Here is a 7,004-nt window from a genome sequence, read left to right on the forward strand (position 1 = left end):
ATGACTGAGCGACTAACACACACATTGTTAGAATAAAGGGTCAAGAGCAAATTTCCTGTTTTGGAGAGCTTGGGCCACACTTTTGGGCTTCATGATTGGAAATCCAGCACCAACAAGAGGAGGTGGTGAACACTTGCTGTGGGATTTCTCCGCCAAGAATCAGGGACCCAGGCCCGGACCCTGGATCCAGTCCTGGAGGCCAAGGTGGAGCCTGCTACAAAGAATGGACTGGGGTTGCTACAAAGGGGAACAAAAAAGGGGGTCGGAGAATGAGGACAACCTGGATGCCTGCAACAAACCAGGGTAGAGGCCGGGACGTGTGCGAGACACAAAGCTGGAGGGGCTCCACAGACACTGGCCCCTCCAGGCCTGGCTCTGCTTCCCAGGCCCCTGGCCCTGTCCGTGGAGAAAGTGTGCCGTGAAGGAAGGATATACCCCTGGTGAAGACAGTCATGTCACCCACACGTTATGGCACATTGTATTTTTTTAAGCATATACTCCTGCTTCCAAGAAAGAGATCACAGTTTCCTTTGTGGGAGCAGAACCCCCAAAGTACCCAACAAAAGACCAGAAATGAAGAGGCAGGCACAAAGACCTCTCACCAACATTCCTTTGAGCAAAGCAAAGCATTACCACGGGGCTATTTTCATGGCAAGAGGCTCATGCTGCTGCTGCTAAGTCACTTCAGTCATGTCCGACTCTGTGTGACCCCATAGACAGAGGCCTACCAGGCTCCCCCGTCCCTGGGATTCTCCAGGCAAGAACACTGGAGTGGGTTGCCACTTCCTTCTCCAATGCGTGAAAGTGAAGTTGCTCAGTCGTGTCCGACTCTTAGCGACCCCACGGACTGCAGCCTACCAGGCTCCTCCATCCATGGGATTTTCTAGGCAAGAGTACTGGAGTGGCTTGCCATTGCCTTCTCCGAAGAGGCTCATACACACCTTTAATCCTGAAGAAGCAAGATGAAACACCCTATAATCTCTGTTTCAAATCCATGTTTAAATTTCACTTTAAATGTTTTATGATAAGGGATACAACGTCTTACTTAATGTACCTTCTATGGATTTCTTGTCCTGAAGCAATTTGTAGATGTTGCAGGGTGTCAGAAGTCGGTTTCAGTGCAGAAAAGCAGCTGTGTTCTGAAATCCCAAGGGGCACGGGGCTACAAGGAGGCCCTGGGGCCATCTGATGGGAAGAGGAGGTTTCTCATTGCCCTGGAGTCTCCCCAAGAGTTTATTACTTAAGATTGGGAAACCTTGAGCAACAGGGCTTTGGGATTTCATCTCAAAATCCTCTAGGCAGCAGATTGCTCACTTTGGGATGCTGCTGTGTGTTAACAAGGGGTGGGTTAGAGCATCTGCAGCAGACGCAGGGCGAAGCATGAGCAGGTCCTAGCCTCCTTAGAGGTAAGCTGAGAGTGCTGGCCCCAAGTCGGAGTCAGCAAACTTTTTCTGGGAAGGACTAGCTGGTTAACAAAAGGAAATATGGATCACATATGGTCCCTAGCATATTCTTCTTTCTTTTCATTTTTTAAACAGCTTTATTGTGATATAATCTGCATATCATGCAATTCAGCCATTTAAAGTATATCATTTAGGGACTTCCCTGGTAGTCCAGTCGTTAAGACTACACACTTCCACTGCGGATGGCATGGGTTCAATCCCTGGTCTGGGAACTAAGATCCCACATGCCATGGGGTGTGGCCAAAAATTTAAAAAACAACTATCATTTAGTGGTTTTCTGTGCATTCACTGTGTTGTACAATCATCACTGTAATAATTTTCATGTTTATCACCACAAAATTAAACCTGTATCCATTAGCCATCATTCCCTTTTCCCCATCATCCTAAACTCTAGATACATTGGCCTAACTGTTCATTTCATACAAATGGAATCACAAAATATGTGTCTGGCAAATGGCTTCTCTCACTTAGCATAGTGTTTCCAAGTTCATAAATGAGGAACATGTATCTGGAATTCATCCCTTTTTTTGACCAAATAATACTCTATTGTATGGATATTCCATACTTTGTAATTCTTTCCTCAATGGACAGTTGGATTAGTCCCTCCTTTGGGTTATTGTTAATAATGCTGCTATGACATTCCTGAACAATGTCTGTACGGATCTGTGGATCTGTGTATTCAATTCTGGATATATACCTAGGATTGAAATTGTTATGCCGTAACAGTAACTTTATGTGTAATCTTTTAAGGAACTTCTGTATTTACGAATTGATGGTACCATTTTCCCATTGCACTAGCAATATACAAGAGTTCTAATTTATTCACAGTTCTCACCAGCACTTGCATCTGTCTTTTTGATCATTATCATCCTAGTGAGGGCTTCCCTGGTAGCTCAGTTAGTAAAGAATCTGCCTGCAATGCAGGAGGTCTGGGTTTGATCCTTGGGTTGGGAAGATCCCCTGGAGGAGGGCATGGCAATCCACCCCAGTATTCTTGCCTGGAGAATCCCCATGGACAGAGGAGCCTGGCGGGCTGCAGTTCATGGGGTCACAAAGAGTTGGACGTGACTGAGCGAGTGAGTGTGAAGTATGATCTCACTGTGGTTTTAATGTGTATTTTCCTAATGACTCTTGATGTCAAGCATCTTTTCAAGTGTTTTTTGCATCAACACTCTATTAAGAGAGTGTAAAAACTACAGCCATACCACCCTGAAGTCACTGAATCTCATCTGATCTACAAAGCTAAGCAGGGTTGGGCCTGGTTGGTACTTCAGTGGGAGACCACCTGAGAATTCTGGATGCTATAGGCTTAAAAAACAAAACTAGACTTGGCATCTATGCCCAAGCTAATTTTAAAGAAATCTGGAAGTTCCTGGTGACCTAGTGGTTAGGATTCTAGATTTTTTACTGCCGTGGCCCAGGTTCAAGCCCTGGTCATGGAACTGAGATCCAGCAAGCCATGTGGCATGGCAAAAAAAAGGTGCTCCAGTAAGAAATCTGGAACTCTTGACATAAATGGAAAAATAGAAAGTTTCAGCGAAGAAAAAGAAGATGTAAAGAACGAAATAGACATTTGGGGGAAAAAAAGTGTAGAAAAAAAATAACTCACATATGGGAGAAAACATTTGTAAATCATATATTTGAGGGTTTGATATCCAGAAGGATATTAAAAAACTCCTAATACTCAACAACAAAAAGACAAACATCCTAATTGAAACGAGCAAAGGACTAGAATAGACATTTCTCCAAGGAAGATATATAAATGGGTTATAAGTACATGAAAAGATGCTCATCAATAGTCATCAGGGAAATGCAATTCAAAACCACAGAAGATACCACATCGTACCCAGCAGGATGGCTATAATTTTTAAAATGGAAAATAATAAGTGTTGGCACAGATGTAGAGAAACTGAAACCCTCATACATTGCTGGTGGGACTATAAAAAGATGGAGCCTCTGTGGAAATAGTTTGCTGGTTCCTCTAAAGTAGTATTTGCCATATGATCCAACAATTCTACTGCCAGGTATATACCCCAAAGAATTGAAAACAGGAACTCAAACATATATTTGTACACCCACATTCATAACAGCATTGTTCGCCATAGGTGGAAACAACCCAAGTGTCCATCAGCAGGTGAATGAATAAAGAAAATCCAAACAATGGAACATTGTTCAGTTTTATAAAGAAATGAGGTTCTAAAACATAGCTGCAACTTTAGATGAACTTTGAAAACATTATAAATTATATAACCAGACATAAAAAGCATATATGGTTCTGCTTATATGAAATATCTAGAATACATCAATTCATAGAGACAGATTAGATTAGAGGTTACCAGGGACTGGAAGGAGTGGGGATGGGGAGTTATTGCTTAATGGGTACAGAGTTTCTGTTTGGGGTGATGAAATATTTTTAAAAGGGTTAGCTGTATAACCCTGTAAATGTAATTAATGCTATTGAATTGTACACTTAAAATGGCTAAAATGGCAGTCTGTTATTTTGAATTGCAATAAAATATAGTAAAAAGAAGTACTATCTTTAACCCATATATAGTGATATAACAGTAAAAATGATTTGGGAGGCTAAGAAGCAAGTCTTTGGGTCAATTGAAATAAGGATATCCAAACAAAGAAAGGAGAGGAAAGTGACCCTAATTATCAGGAAAACAAGAACTCCATCTGCAGGCAGAGAAAACAGAAGCCTCCTGGCTTGTGTGGGACCCCGGCTGACTGTCAGTCAGGAGGAAATATTTCAAGTACAAATATGCATGGGGTCTTTCAACGGCACCCCGTCCGGTGTTTGGTGACCTTGCCCTCAGTCCTTTTGACAGAATGGCACTGCGAAACTTAAAAGTGAAAGCTACCAGAATGCCCAAACATGCCTTGTGAGACCAGACCAGTAAAAGCTGGCCAAGAGCTATCAGTAATCATGGTGGGGGCAGGAGGGGGAGGTTCCTGCTCTTAACTGATCTCAGGAGCTGCACAAGAAAGCATTGTTAGGAATACAGTAAGACAACGGAACTGCAGAGTACAACAAATCCTATGGCCACACAAAGAGGAATTTGAACCTCTCAGGACCCTGGGACAGTCAGAAGTCCAGGGGTTAGAGATCCAGATCTGAGATTGGGTGGGACTCAGCCATAAGCTCTAACCATGCATTGAGTCTATGTACTGGATGAGACGGCACCTTTGCCAGTAGTGTTTTGTGAACAAGGTTGGCACCTGGTTACCACTCGGGTCCTGGACTATCCCATAGTCTAAGGGGACCTGGACAAACAAGAGATTCTCTATTCATTTTCATCTCTATCTCGGATAAAACGTGCACCTTTCCATTGGGCTCATCAGACCAAGTGAATCAGAGTCCGTGTGCTTCTCTCCCAGATCCCTTAGCTTTACCGTCAGTCAGACTCCGCCACTCAGCTGCTCACACCTGTCTATTTGGGGCTGTGCATATCCTGGGACCAGTTTTTGCAGTACCAATGGATATAAAGCACTTTTGGACAAAACTGATATTTGTTGTGCATTCTCTAGGTTTTCTCTTCTTTTTTTTGGCCATGACACGCAACTTGAAGGATCTTAGTTTCCCGACCAGGGATCGAACCCTGGGCTCTCAGCAGTCAAAGTACCGAGTCTTAACTGCTCGACCACCAGGAAATCCCTCAGTTCAGTTCAGTTGCTCAGTCGTGTCCGACTCTTTGCAACCCCATGAATCACAGCATGCCAGGCCTCCCTGTCCATCACCAACTCCCAGAGTTCACTCAAACTCATGTCCATCGAGTTGGTGATGCCATCCAGCCATCTCATTCTCTGTCGTCCCCTTCTCCTCCTGCCCCCAATCCTTCCCAGCATCAGAGTCTTTTCCAGTGAGTCAACTCTTCTCATGAGGTGGCCAAAGTATTGGAGTTTCAGCTTTAGCATCAGTCCTTCCAATGAACACCCAGGATTGATCTCCTTTAGAATGGACTGGTTGGATCTCCTTGCAGTCCAAGGGACTCTCAAGAGTCTTTAATCCCTAGGTCTCCTAATTTGAGTCTTATGCTTGCTGAGTCAAATGCTTGCCTGAATGAGTTCCTGACCTTCTCTCTTGTCCCCACCTTGTGGTCCAAGAGCTACTTTCCATTTCCTTCCCCTTTTCATTTTGGGAAGGGTTCCAATATATCCCTCTGCTTTTTCTCACAGTTTACCCTCAGCGCCAGACTTGTGTGGGCCCTGGCCCGGGCTCTCTGGGCTTTGCCCCACTGTGCATGCTGTCCCGGGCATTTTTAACTCTAGTCCACCCTTCTGCTCCAGCAGCCCAGCTCCAATTCAACTGAAAGTCTTATCTTTCCCAACCCATTCAATGATCAGCAGTTGTCTACGGTCCTAACTCTGAGAGAAGCTGGTCCCTGACCAGTGACTGAACCCAGGCCCCTACCGAGGAAGCACAGAGTCCTAACCACTGGACTGCCAAGGAATTCCCAGTACCTTCTTTCTTTTAATGGCAATGAGACCAAGCTGTAAGCTCAGTCCTTTTAAATAGAGAACAGTTCTCTTAAAGGTTGTTCCAGGAATTATAAAGTGATAATGAACATCCCAAGAACACATTTTACCCCCAGTTACTTTTGGAGCTAAATATGGTGACAAAATATTCATTGGCAACAGCAATGGTTTACCCAACAGACAAATTCATCCCATGCTTAGGATTCCTATGAAGCTAGGCGCCCCCCAAAAAAGTAGCTGAAAGCATTTGAGGTTTGGTATTTCAGAAATAGAATTTAATTATATAATCATTATGGAAAAAACAACTTTGTTGGGCTTCCTTATACTTATTTTCAATTTAATATTATTTTTCAGTTGATTAACAAAGACACTGTAATCTCCTCCATACCTAGGGTCTCCAAACATTTTTATAAAACCCTAGGTGGCTATTTCATTACAGAGCTCTGTGGATTCCCCATAGTCCCTTTGGGACTACCGAGGCAACAGGGACAGGGGAGAAAAATGATTGAGTTCAGTAATGGGTGAGATCCAGGTTGGGACATTTGTTTCAGGCATTCTCTTGGGTGCAGAGGCTGAATAATTGAAATTCAAAGTTAAAGCAAGGCTAAGACTAACAGACATCCAGATTCAGGTTTCAACGAGTCAAGAAAGGCAACTTAAGTTCAAAGAACAGGCATTTGGCTCTATTTTTTCTTTTTATAAAGACCTCTTATGAAAAGAAAGTTAATTTCTGTGACTCATAAACAGAAGATCTCCAAAGCGCCATAAGGTTTCTATGCAATTATGTCAGAAGAACGTGATGAGAAAATAAATAATTCCATGCTTCCTGCCAGTATATCCATGTACACAATGTGCAGTCCATAAGAGCAAGGTTAAGTAATTGTGTTAGTTATCAAAGAAAGAAGAGGGTTCATTCTGGTTAATACCTACAGCATCTCCACGTGCACCAGGGCACCCAGAGTTGATTTTGTCTGTGATTGGCTGCTTAGCCACATGCCAAGAACATCTGTGATACTGCCACACACCTGGGAAACAGTAGCTCACTCTCCAGCCCACTGGTAC

At 43.5% G+C, this 7,004-nt stretch overlaps 1 pseudogene; it reads left to right on the plus strand.

Annotated features, from left to right (window-relative positions):
• The first annotated feature begins 2,654 nt into the window (after positions 1-2,654).
• On the plus strand, positions 2,655-2,773 carry LOC129535357 (5S ribosomal RNA; annotated as a pseudogene).
• Positions 2,774-7,004: the final 4,231 nt, after the last annotated feature.

The sequence above is a fragment of the Moschus berezovskii genome, chromosome X, assembly GCF_049115385.1.
Source record: "Moschus berezovskii isolate FMDL1 chromosome X, NW_MosBer_1.0, whole genome shotgun sequence".
Lineage (NCBI taxonomy): Eukaryota > Metazoa > Chordata > Mammalia > Artiodactyla > Moschidae > Moschus > Moschus berezovskii.